Raw genomic sequence first — 14,043 nt, 5'->3', positions numbered from 1 at the left:
ACCACTTTCAGAACCATGGGATGTGAACCATCTGGTTCAGGTGACTTATCTACCTTCAAACCTTTTAATTCCGAAGAACCTTCTGCCCAGTAATGACAACTTCACAATCCTCTTGCCAGTGATACCCTCATACTTGCACAATTCTGTTAGTATCTTCCACAGTGAACACTAATGCAAAATATGTATTCAGTTCATCCACTATTTCTTTGTCCCTATTACTACCTCTCTAGTATCATTTTCCAGTGGTCCAATATCCACTTTCGCCTCTCTTTTCCACTGAAGAAACTTTTGGTATCGTCTGTAATATTATTGTCTGGCTTACTTTCGTAATCCACCTCTTCTTTCTTAATAACTTTTCTATGTGCCTTTTGTTAATTCGTAAAAGCTTCCCAATCATCAAAAATCCCATGCACCTTTGCAGTATTATATGCCCCTACTTATTAGTTTTTATGCTGGCTTTGACTCTCTTTAGTAACAGTGGTGTAATCTTGCATTTAGAATATTTCTTAATCTTTATAATACTCCAAATAAGTTCCAGAAATTTCAGCCATTGCTGCTCTGCGTTCATTTGCAATCAGATTTGGTCAGCTCCACGTTCATGTCTCTGCAATTCCCTAAACTCCGCTGTGGACCGGATACACCTTCCTCAAATTTCAGGGTGAATTCGATCATATGTTCACTCGACCTGAGGGTTCCTTTAGCATAACCTTTCTAATCTATGCTGGTTTATTTGAACAACACCCAATCCAGAATCACTGATCCCCTGGTGGGCTCAACCAGGAGCTGCTCGAAAAGCCAGCAAAGGTTCAAAGGTCCAATTTAATGTCAGAGAAATGTATACAATATACATCCTGAAATGCTTTTTATTCGCAAGCATTCGTGAAAACAGAGAAATGCCCCAAAGAATGGTCGACAAATATATGTAAGAGCCCCAAAGCCGCTACCACAACCACCCCCCCCCCCACCAGCTCCGCTCTCTACGGCGCGTAGCGGCAGCGAGCTACAATTCGCCCTCCCACCACCTGCAGAAAATGCAAGCAGGCATTCTAGAAATACCCCCTGTTTGTGATCTGCAACCTGAATTTACCTGCGTATTGAAGGTAAATTAAAGGTGTATATGATGAGATGCATTGATCGTGGGGACAGTCTGAAGCATTTTTCCAGGGCTGAAATGACTATCACGAGAGGGCACAGTTTTAAGGTTTTGGAGTTAGGTAAAAGGAGATGTCAGGGGTACGTTTTTTTTTACGCAGAGAATGGTACGTGCGTGGAATTGGCTGCCGGCGATGGTGGTAGAGGCGGAAACGATAGGCTCTTTCAAGAGATTCCTGTACATGGAGATCAAAAAACATAGAGGGCTATGTCTAACCCTACGTAACCTCTAAGGTAAGGACATGTTCGGCACAGCTTTGTGGGCAGAAGGGCCCGTATTTTTCTATGCTTCTATGTTTCTACCTTAGGCTACTTCGGTTAGACCATCTATCTTCAGCATGTGAACCTTACTATAAGCACACTAGAGTAAATTTGCAGAGGCTGTACGGGAACAATCTGAAACAAATCATTCGAGACTATTTTATCTGACTAGCCATATGTGGTGAACTACATATACCTGTCTGGACTGCTCCTGTGGCTCCTCCCACAGACCCCTGCTGACTGCTCATGTGGCTCCTCCCACAGACCCCTGTATAAAGGCGATTGAGGCCTGTGCCCGGCCTCATTCTCCAGGATGTAGTGTTGTTCATTCTTCCAGTCAATGAAAGCCGATATCTCGCTTCTTACATCTCAGAGTGAGTTATTGATGGTGCATCACCATACCTGCTATCTTTGCCTTCCAGCAAACTTATTAAGCAATTCAGTCATACTTTTGTCCACGGAACGTATATATATATCACAAACAGCAGTGGTCCCCAACACTGCGTCTTATGGGGCATCCAATGAGAATAAAGCTCTTCCACCATTAACTGCTATCTTTTATGGAAAAGTAGATCTTGAATAGAATCTGTGAAGTTTTCATTGATCTCATATATGCACGATTCTGAATCTGCCTTGTGTTAGGGACTCCACAAATCGCCACTGACTTGGCCTGATTAATTATTTTCGTCAGCTTTTCAAAGAACTCAAGCGGAGGTTTCTGCTAAGGCTTCCATTACACATTGCCATGCTGGTGATCACTAACAAATATATGATTTCTTTCGCAATGCGAACTGATACTATCTGTTAGCATCTTCTTCAATAGTTTACATACCACTGATGCAAATGGGACAGAAAATATTTTTGTTTGTTATTTCGAACTGCCCGTTGAAATACATCTACAGCCCTTTCCCTTTACTTCTCTCGCCCATTCTGTGCGAGACACCATTATCATGATATCTTAATAATTGCCCATTTTTTTTATCTCGAGGACACCTGTTACGCACCCATGCTGTTTGACTCAAAATTGTAAGTGAAATTCTATCTTATTGTAATCACTTATGCCTCCGGAGTCGTTACCTGTAAATTTTTTTTTTGAACGGTAATTCTATCTCATTGGATATGACTAAATCGACTAAATCCAAAAGAATCAGTCTGTAATAGACTTTCTCAGACATAGAATATAGAACGTAGAATATTACAGCACAGTACAGGACATTCGGCCCACAATGTTGTGCCGACCCTTAAACCCTGCCTCCCATATACTGCAACCCCCCCACCTTAAATTCCTCCATATACCTGTCTAGACACATTTGTTTATTGGTCTGAACATTGGATTACCCAGCATTTTGCTTTCCTGGCCATGGTCACTCTGCAACCACTTCTCCAATAGCTCTTAGGTGAAACTAATTTCTTGTTGCTTGTGCGTCACTGGCTCAGAAGGCAAGTGCGTGGAGGGGGAGGGAGCCTGGTGGTGGAGAAGTAAGAACTACGTGAGGGTTTCAGGTTGTGTATCATTGAGACCTTCTCTGAGTGAAGTATGTCCCATACAAAATGGATAGCTTACTCTTGAACTCTAGAGCGACCAATGCTCATGCCGACATATTTCGTAGAAATATGTTTAAACTTGTTTGGCATGGAGATGAGAAGAAGAATGTTAAATCAGATGAAGGATATACAGTGCACAGGGCAAAATTCAGTCCGTTGAAAGCTGATTAACTTTGGGCACGGAATTAAGCCCATTATAGAGACTTGACTGTCACAAGGGCAGGAATGGCTGCTGGATGTTCCGAGATTTCCATATGTGAATATTGACATGGAAGGAGATAACAGATGTAGGGAAGGGACTTTGCTAATCACGCTCAGTATATCAGAGGGGGAAAGGGAGTGATCGTAAACTGAGTCTGTGTTGGTAGAAGTCAAAAATAGAAAGGGAACAGCCACTGTATTGGCAGTAATCTGTCGACCTCCAATTGTACCGAAGCGATTAAGTATACAAATTCATAATGGTGCATAAATGGCAATGTTGTTGCTATGGGTGGCTGGAACTTCCCTAATTTTGATTGTCACCTCCCTAGTGTGAAAGATTTCGGGTTTAGATGCAGCAATGTTTGTTATATATGTGCAGGAAGGGCTTCTGATACAGCATGCAGACAGGTCAACCAGTGGAAAGGTCATTCTGGATCTAGTACTGCGTAATCAAAACTGATCAGGTGAGAGACCTCTCAGTGTGCGAGCTTTTCGTCGATAGTGACCAGAACGTCCTGACCTTTAACATCGCCATCGATACGGATAACAACAATGAGTGTGCCAGACTATTTAACTGGGGAAGAAATAATGCCAATGGCGTTAGGCAGGAACTTAGGAACGTAAACAAGTTACCTATGTTCTCAGAGAAATGCTAAGTGGAAACTTGGAGGTTGTTTAGGTAGCAGTTGCACGGGATCTTGGATAGATTTCCCCACTGAGGTGTGATGTGAAGGATCCAACAATTACAAGAGATGTGGAACATCGAAACAAGTGGACGAAAGAATCATAATTTTTAAGAAGCAAAGGTTAGACAGGGCTTTAGTAAGTTACAATGTAGCCAAGAAGTATTTTAAGACTGGGCAAGTGGTCCAGAACGATTCATGAAAAGGCCATGGCAAGTAAAATGAAAAAAGGACCAAAAGGTTTATCCACAGATTAAAAAGAAGAGGACGGCTAGACTGAGAACAGGACCTATCAGGGACGGAAGCGCACACATGAGCTTGGAGTGGGAGGAGATTGAGAAGCTTCTTAATAAGTACATTGCTTTAGTGTTCAACGGTGAGATGGACCTTGACGAATGTGAGATAAGTGTAGAACGCGTAGATGTGTTGGAACATTTCGAGGATAAGAAAAGAGTCATGCCGGATATGGCGACACTTACAGTCCTATACACCCATAGAATTGTAGAATACTAAACCACAAACCATGCTCTTTGGTCTATCTAATCCATCCCGAACCGATAATCCGCCTACTCCAAGCGACCATCGTCTTCCATACTCGTCAGCAAACGTTCAGATATGGCCATAGTTGAGAGACAGTAACACCGAAACGGATCAACAGTTCATGGACTTTAAGGAGAACTGTTGCATGAGTTAAAGGAAAAGAAAAACAATAAAATCTAGGCCAACAGGGTCGTAAACGAAACCTCTAAAACTGAAAGTTTAATATCAAGACTGCAGCTGTAAGAAATAACTAAATACTAAACGGATGAGACTCATTTACAAAATCTGGTAAAAACTTAGTCCTCTTTCACCGCACAAGGGCAAGGGTAAACAGGGAGCGTAAACTTTGCTGTGCTTTAGGTCAAGTCTCTTCGAGATTAGAACGAAAAGAAGTGAGTTAAATACCACTATAATAAAAATGTACTTATTGGAACTTGAATACTCTCTAGTGAGCTTTCCTAATATGTTCGGCAGCACGCCTGCGTTGGTTGACTATGCAGAAGAGTCCATAATTATGACATCCACCCATCCATAGACCTATCCAAATGTTCCTTAAATGTGGATATCGAACACACATCCTTGACTTGTTCAGGCAATTCCTTCCACTAACTCACCAACCTCTGAGTGAAGAAGTTCAGCTTCATGTTCCCTTAAACATTTCATCATTTACCTTTAACCCATGGCCTATAGGGTTCATGGCCGGACGGGACATACCCAGGTTTCAAATGGAAGAGAGGGAGGAAATTTCTGCACAATTGATGATAATTTGATGGGAGTAAAATAGGAGTTTTGGAAGATGGCAAATGTTGTTGGGAATTATGGATGAGTGAGCCTTATATCGATGGTGAGCAATATAATGGGGAGGATTTTTTGGACACCATTTATGGACATTTGTAGAACAGTCTTATTGGGTAGTCAACATAGCTATGAGAAAGGGCAGAACATGCCTTGTGACATTTTTTAAGACAACGGAAATACACATTGAAGAAGGTTGAACAGTGGATGTGGTGTGCGAGTTTTGGTAAGGCATTTGAAGTGACTTCCCATAGAAGGCTCATTCAAAATGTCCCAACAAGTCATTTCATGGATCCCTTGAAAGGTGGATTCGTAATTGGCTTGCTCAGAGACGGCAAAGGGAATAATAGAGAAGACCACAAGATAAAGGAGCAGAATTATGCCATTTTGCCTATCGCGTCTCCTCCGCCATTTTATCATGGTTCATTTAATTTTTCCTCTCAGCCCCGCTCTCCTGCATTCCCCCCGTATCCTTTCATATCCCGAACAGTCAAGAACATATCAAACTCTGCCTTAAGCATAACTAAAGACTTGGCCTCCACTGCTGTCTGTGGCAAGGAAATGCGCCCTGGCTAAAGAAATTCCTCCTCATCTCCGTTTTAAAAGGACACTCATCTGTTCTGCGATTATGTCTTCTGGTCATATATTCTCTCCCCACCTGTACTATCAAGGCTTTTCACCATTCGATAGGTTCCAATGAGGTCATCCCTGATTCTTGAGATTGAACACATTTTGCTTGAAAGTCCGTGGCTAGTGGTGTTCCGCAGGGATCTGCTTCGAGACTCCGGATCTTTGTGATTTTTCTGTATAATTAACACAGTTGAACAAGTGGAAGGTAAAGCTAGGAAGTCTTCAGTTTTCGCTGGTGATGGCAGTCTGTGGATAGTGTAGAAGGCTGTGGTAGCTAACAACGTAACATAGACAAAAGCTGAGCTTGGCTAAAATGTCGCATCTGGAATTCTAACTAGGAAAGTGTGAAGTGATCAGGACTGGTAAGTCGATGTTGAAGGCTGAACTCATAGTTAATGACAGAATTCATTGCAGTACAGAGGAATAGTGGGATCTTTGTGTCAGTAGAAATTTCAACTTTGCCGTTGATTGGGAGTTTAATAAGGCGTATTGTGTAAGCCGTATTAATAAGGAGTAGCATGAACAATTGTGATCGCCTCATTGCAGGAAGAATTTGGAAGCTTTAGAGAACGTGTAGTGAAATTTACCAGGATGCCGCCTGGATTAGGGAACATGACTTATGAGGACAGGTTGAGCGAGCAAGACTGGAGCAAAAGAAGACGAGAAGCAACTTGATAGAAGTGTATAACATTAGTAGAGACGTTTGTAGATTGGAAAAGCAGTGCATTTTCGTCAGGGCGACAAGGGATAGTACCGGAGAACATACCTTTAAAGTTTGTTCCGTACATTCTATGGGAGACACAGTAGGTTTCTTTAGATTGACAAAACGTCTTGGGCTAAATGACACGAACTCTATTTTACTATTGTGCTTTAAGTTCTATGTTCTATGACATACTACCCGGCGTTGCTACTTCGTCTCATTCTCGTAAGTTTTACGAATATTCCTCGCTGTCCGTATGCTGTTTGCATTCTGTATCCTTGCTGGTCTTTCTAAGACGAAACCACACACATCGAAAACCAGCAACCGTGGGTATGGATTACTGCTCATTCTGTATTTTTATTAGTGCTCTCCCACCCACCACCGCTGCCTTCTCTCTCAAGCTCTTGCTGTTTGCCTTTCTCTGCCATCTCCATGGCCATCCCTGTTCGTTTTTCGCTTTGACTGTGTCTCTCTTGCCCCCCACCCCGTCTCTGTCTCACAGAATCCCGCCCTCCCCCGTCCATAGAAACTCTGTTTCTCGCTCGCGTGTGGCCGATCTCCCCAGCCTCTCAGGTTTGTGTCTCATTCTATCTGTGTCAGTTGCAAGCCCCCTGCCTCCTTTTGCATCATTTGTCATAGCTTGCCATCCACCGAGATATTTTTCTATTACACAACTCTATTTTATTCCCTCTCTTTGTATCGATAGTCTTCACCGAATACACACAATATGTCTGTCTGCAAAGTTCTCTCTTCTCTCAAGCTTTTGACCTCTCAGTTAAAGAACACCAAAGTGAAATACTATATCCGTTTGCTTTCACCATATATGATACATGGACAGACAAGTATTTTCAACAATAACATTTCATTTCGGAAATCTCACACATGAACTTTTACTTCAGTTTTCAATTGGAGTCTCCGTGCAACAGGTACCCAGGCACAACCATAAAAATGCTGATGACAATGCCATTGCGAAATAAAAACAGATATGCTGGAAATACTCGGTCACGTGGATAAAGATGCACCTTCAGTATTCAGATGGATGACCTTTCAGGAGAAATCCGTTATGTTTCTGGAAAAGCTTCGGAGAAGACTCCGGACAATGTTATTGATGAGCTTCCGATAGTAAATAGTATCTTGTAATCCATGTTGCGACAGGCCATATCCCTATTCTTTCATTCCACGCGACAATGAACGCGTTGTTTTTGTTAAAACCTAGGGTGACCTACAGTAGCTCGACTTCATAAAGGCATCACTTTCCATTCTCCCTATTTACATATACATTTAGCTGTTGTTTTGTGCTTCCGTCAAAAACGTGCTGACGGCTACGATCTTGTAGCGGGGAAACTAAGGTCCTTCCAGAGGAATCACGTGTCACATTATGACGGTGACGATCTCCGACCTATTCAGGATCATCCTTCACGCGTTGACCCGAGAAATCCACAATTAGTATACCTCAAACTCCTTTCGATACCTCAGCAAGTTTTGTCTTTCCGACGAGAATTTCCGGATTGTCCCCCTGGACTGAAGATTTATCTTTCACTTCGACCGGATTGTCAACATTTACTGTACGAAACTGAGACTGAGGCACTGCATGAATAGGACAGCTGCCGTGGTTATTGTGTCTTTCTGCACTCTGAGCTACTTAAAGCACGTGAAGTCGGCGTGCCAGCCCAACACCGCTTATCCCAAATTGATTTTTCTCTTTAGGTGTGTAGCATCTTGCACTCCTTCCTCCCTTTCTTTCTAACTTTGGTCCTAAATGTGTTGACCGTCAGCACCGTCGTAGTAGATGAACTCTGGATCATACGGGAGTCTGAAGGGGTGATAGATAGGACATATAGAGAGGTAGTTACACCCAAGGTGCAGGACACAGGAAACTGGATGACAGTACGAAAGCCGAAAAGGTTAAGGGGTTAAGGAGCCAGTGCCGTGTACCCCTGTGGCCATCCCCATCAACAACAGGTGTACTGTACCACTTTGGATAGGATCAGGAGGGATGACAACTGAGGAAATTCACAATGGTCGGGTCTCTGGCCATGAATCTTCATCTATGACTGAGAAGGGAAGGGTAAAGAAGTGTCACGCTGTGATCATAGGGGATTTGCTAGTTACGGGAACGGACAGGAGGTTTTGTGGGCGAGAGCGAGACTCCTAGGTGGTATGTTGCCTCTGGGCTGCCGGGGTCCTCAAAATGTCGGATCGAGTCCTTAGCTTTCTTATGTGGGAGCTGAACAGACTGAGGTTTACAAACAGAAGCAATGTGTAGTGATAGGGCAACATTGCAGTCAACAGAACGAATTGCAACGTAAACGTCAGGCAAAATAGAACAGGATGATTACAGGACTGAAGGTGTTCTATCTGAATGCATGCAATATACGGAAAAAGGTAGATGAACCTACAGAAAATATACAGGTACTGGAAATCCAAGCAGCACATCAAAACGCTGGAGGATTTCAGCAAGCCAGGCAGCATCTATGGAAAAGAGTACAGTCGACGTTTCGGGACGAGACCCTTCATCAGGGCTAGTGAAGATTCCCGATGAAGGGTCTCGGCCCGACGCGTCGTCGATAGATGGTGCCTGGCCTGTTGAGTTCCTCAATTATTATGTCTGGAGATGTACTTGACACCCAGTTGCAGATTAGCAGGTATGATGCTGTCGGCATTACTGAATCAAGGCGATGAGACAGTGGTCATTCGGCGATCACATTGGAGAGGGTCAATAACGTTATTCAAACAAAGCACGACAGCGCCTTTACTCTCAGAAATTTGCGCAGATTAGGCATGCCATCTAAGACGTTGATAAACTTATACAGATACACAGTAGAGAGCATCCTAACTGGTTTCATCATTCTCTAAAATAGAAACAGCAGTGCCCAAAGCGGAAATGTTTACAGCAATTAGCGATGTAGCAATCACGACCATTGACCAAAGAGACTTGGCACAAGCAGGCAGTGTCCATGATCAAGGACCCCCAGCATCCAGGCCAATCTATCTTCTCGCTGCTACTATCAGAAATATTGCAAAGGAGTCTTTGATATCATTTCACCACGTACAGGAATAGTTATTATTCTTCGCACAGGCGCGTGAACCAGCATGAACATTCTTACCACAACACAATAATTGAACACAACCTATTGACTCACTTTCAAGATCTCTACAACTTACGTTCTCGAGATCATTCATATACTATTTATTTATTGTTACTTGTTTCTTTATGGATTTGCAGAGTTTGTCACTCTCTCTTCGTTTGCAGTTTCTCATTGATTTCAATGTATTTTTTGGATTCATTGTGACTGCAGGCAGGAAAATGTTTCTCAGGGCGTAACATAACATATACGTACTTCGATAATAAATCTACTTTACGTTGAACAAGGATAAATAATGTCTGTTTTCTATTCGTTCTCCAGCTTTAGGTTGACTGCCGTGTCCGAGATATGGATTTAATGAGAACCCGAGTTAGACTTTTAATCCCGTTCTTCAGTTGCTGTCTGAATTTACTTTGGGTCATTGCGTAGATCCATGTGTTGGCGCCTGCGCTGACACGATTGAGCAACAACCCCACCTCATTGGCTACAGCAGAGGGGCTTCTGAGATCCTTGCCCTGAAAATTAACTGTTACTCGAGTACAGAGGTTAGTTACCGATGCCGTCGTCCAGAGTAATATGGAAGTGCCGCAAACGGTGAAGAGTAAAACCATGGACTTGCGCCGACTCTCCGTTTCGCTGTCTTTTCCCTCCTGTCCCTTTAGACGCCGGCGGACCCTGCCGGTTGCAATAACGTGCCTGACCGTTAACCCGTTCAGGAGAAGAATGGCACCGAAGGGGAGTAAGGATAGAGAGATGCTGCACATCCATGTGAAAGCCACCCACCAGCTGGAGGTGAAGTACACGGCTTTGGGCTGACATCCCCAATTCACGTTATCCATGATGTAGCTAGGCTCGTACATGAAGTGAAAGGGAATATACTTTAAGCAACTTAGCACGCACAACAACACAATCACCACAGTGGCCGTCCTCTCCGTGCAATATCTGTGCCTTAGTTTCGGACAACAAATGCTTACAAAACGGTCAAATGTGAACGACACAGTTAGCCAGACGGAATAGTCCAGGCTGAAAAGCCGCATGTGTATATATGAAGGGCACACTGCGCTGCGGGAGAGGAGGGAATTAGGTGTATAATAAATGTAGATTGCTCGAAGTAACACGTGGATAATGAGCACGAACAGGTCGGAGATCGCCATCGCCATCATGTAACGGGTGATTCCTCTGGAAAGACCGCACTTTCCCCTGTACAGAATCACAGCCGTCACCACGTTTGCTGGAAGAAACAGAAAGAAAGTGAACAGCATAATGACAACTTAAGCGACCGCGAAATATGACAGTAAGGAGGGAGGTTACATTTAGGTTGACAGCCTCATTGGGTACAGATTACTGCAGGCATTCTGTCGAACTGTCTTTAAGGAAGGTAACATCATTCATGATCAGGTAGCATTAAAAAGGACTTCAGGGTTAAGATTAGTAAGTTCTGAGCATCTTATGTTGGCGCAATAAGCCTAACCACCCTTGCGGACTGCATTTTGCATGTACTTACGCTGCGTTGGTCGTTGACTCAAACGACTCATGTTACAAACAAATCTAATGAAGCTTATTAAAAGGGCAATGATATTGATCGGCGAGGATAATAACACAGAAGGCTGCATTGTGAGTTATTCGTTGGCAGAGAGAGAGAGTGAGAGCGAGAGAGAGAGAGAGAGAGAGAGAGAGAGAGAGAGAGAGAGAGAGAGAGAGAGAGAGAGAGAGAGAGAGAGAGAGAGAGAGAGAGAGAGAGAGAGAGAGAGAGAGAGAGAGAGAGAGAGAGAGAGAGAGAGAGGTGAAGATAAATAGATATACAGATTTTGAGAGAAAATCATGTAGAAGAGGAGAGACCAAGAGAACCTGGCGCTGTCCTTAAACTCAGGATACAGAGCCCTCCATAACATTGACATAGATCAGCAAAGCATTGAAAGGTGCACCAAAACTTAAACTTACCCGGCATACCAAACGCCGCCAGTATCGGATAGCAAATCTCCTTCACGTATAGAATTGGAGCCCTTCCCATTGTAGAAGAATCGCAGTGTTCGCAGCAAAGCGGGGACAAATGAGCAAGTAGCGTTGCTCAGATTCTCATTAATACTCGCACTAATCCTCCAGTGAATTTGTGGACTGAGAGAAATTATTCACACCTTCTTTAACAAACATATTGTTTTAGTACAAGTGATGAAATTTCACTTAGGACTCGTGCATACCGCATGCACATAGAACGTGAAGCAATGTATTATTAATCACCTGATCCTCGATACAACGTATTTCTAAATCTATGGTGAATGTTCAAAATTCGTAGTCAGGGTGATGGAGTCTGAAGCTAATCTGATGGGTGTTAGGTTGACAATTCTCATGACAGCCGTAGGTCTCTGTCTAAGGTACAAAGTAATACTTTGTCCAGTAGCCATTTAAACTCTGTCATTTAGCTTTGCTTCAGTTACACGCTAATATGTTTGGCTAAACGTAAAAAAAGAAAACAGGAGGGAAGCAAAGAATAGCTGAAAATACTCAGCAGGTCTTTGTCTCAATGGAAAAAGGAACAGTTAACATTTCAAATTGATTATATTTTATCAGAATTAAGAGAGATTAGGGGCTTGATGCCAGTTGTTGTTTTAAGGCCTGAGCTCAGTCAACTGGCAACAAGTTGAGTTGAAACCGAGGGGATATTTGGGCCGAGTGATCCATCTGGTAAAGCAAAGAAGCAGGACGCCGGAAATCAGAGCACATAAAGAAGATGCTGGGCAGATACAGCATCCGAGGAGACAGAAAAGAGTTATCTTTTCAGTGGAACGGTTTTTTTTTAAATTAAGAAAACAACATGTAATAGCGATTAAATAAGACCATTAATTATTGTCACTTAAGGGTGACTGCTGTTCATTAAAATATTGTGTTCCTTCGGGGTCTGTAAGCATTCAAGGAATCAGAATAACTCGAAGTCAACGAGAAAATTTGAAAAAAAAAAATTCTTGAACCCCTCTTATCCCACTTGCTTAGCCAACAACTCACTGCTATGAAAACTGAGTTCTCCATCCATACCACTTGCCTTCTTTTCTGTCTCCCATCAATGCACAAATGGTTTCTCTCCTTTTGTTCGCCAGTTCCATGCATTACAACTCGTTAGATAGACACACCATCAGCTATTAGCTAATCTGTCCAATACTCTTACATCTCGTCTCCTCGGTCTTCCTCCTAAAGAAACGCAATGACCGATATTGTACTCCCCGGTTTAGAAATACAGAAACATAGAAAACAGGTCAATACAGGCCCTTCGGCCCACAAAACCGTGCCGAACATGTACCTACTTTATATTTTACCTAGGGTTACCCATAGCCCTATTGTTTGTTCAGAAGCTTGCGTTATTCTCCATAGAATGGGCCCATCAACACAACCTGTGAACTTATTGACCATTTCTTTCCCTAATACTATTCATCTTGATAGTATTAGGGACAACATCCCAGACGTGCTCTGCTTTATAAAGATAGTTGAGGTATAAATTGTAACAATCACTCCTTTTCAAATTATCCAGCATCACCTTTATACTTGATACATTCAGAGTTTCTACTTAATTACACACAGCAAACTGCAATATAATAGATGGAACTATAAAGACACACCAATGCTGGAATCGCGAACGAGGTTAGCATATACCAGTGGAGTGTCTCAGTGGTTGGAGCTGCATATACGGAGGCAAAGTGGTAGTCGACGCTGAAACGCTGCATCAGGACTGAATGTGGAAGGAAGCTAGTCATTGTACGTGAGCTCAAGGTTTATAATTGATAAGTGGAGCCATGTGAGGGGTGGATGATGGATGGAACCAAGTGACGGCGGGATGAGCCCGTTTCGGATAGCGACGTGGGTGATGGGGATCCGAAACCATACGAGAGAGAATAATGAGTGCACATCATAAGTGGGAAGTGACGAAGGAGAAAACAGAATAAAAAAAGGATAGAAAACCCTTGTGAACTTGTGGGACTGTTGAGAAACACAGGGCAGGTGGCTTTTTGGAAAAGGAATCTCTGCGCTTAATCGCTCACTTTCTGAAAGTCACTGTTAAGATAAGTGTCACATGTATAAGTATATGCATGCATAGGTGTAATATAAACTGTATAATGCCTTGAAAATTTATCCAATCTCCTTTGAACACATAAATGAAAACTCCGATCAGTAATTTTGATAAATTTAACTGTATACAATTAGTTGTGAATAACATGATGCTTTTATTCATTGTAGAACTCCATAACAGGGGGAACTTTAAAGCATGAACAACAAAACAATTCAAAACTTGTAGTGTCAGCAGTTCAAAAGTATGTATCCTCCTTTACTCAGTACTTAGTTGGACCACCCGTCGCAGCTATTACAGCCAGATATCTTCTTGGACAAGTCTCTATTGATTTCGCAAATACGATGGAGCAAGAAATGCCAATTTCCCCTTGGAAAATTGATTATGCTGTGACTA

This window comes from Hemitrygon akajei, chromosome 2, assembly GCF_048418815.1.
Source record: "Hemitrygon akajei chromosome 2, sHemAka1.3, whole genome shotgun sequence".
NCBI classification, from domain to species: domain Eukaryota; kingdom Metazoa; phylum Chordata; class Chondrichthyes; order Myliobatiformes; family Dasyatidae; genus Hemitrygon; species Hemitrygon akajei.
Note: the sequence above shows the minus strand (reverse complement) of the source record.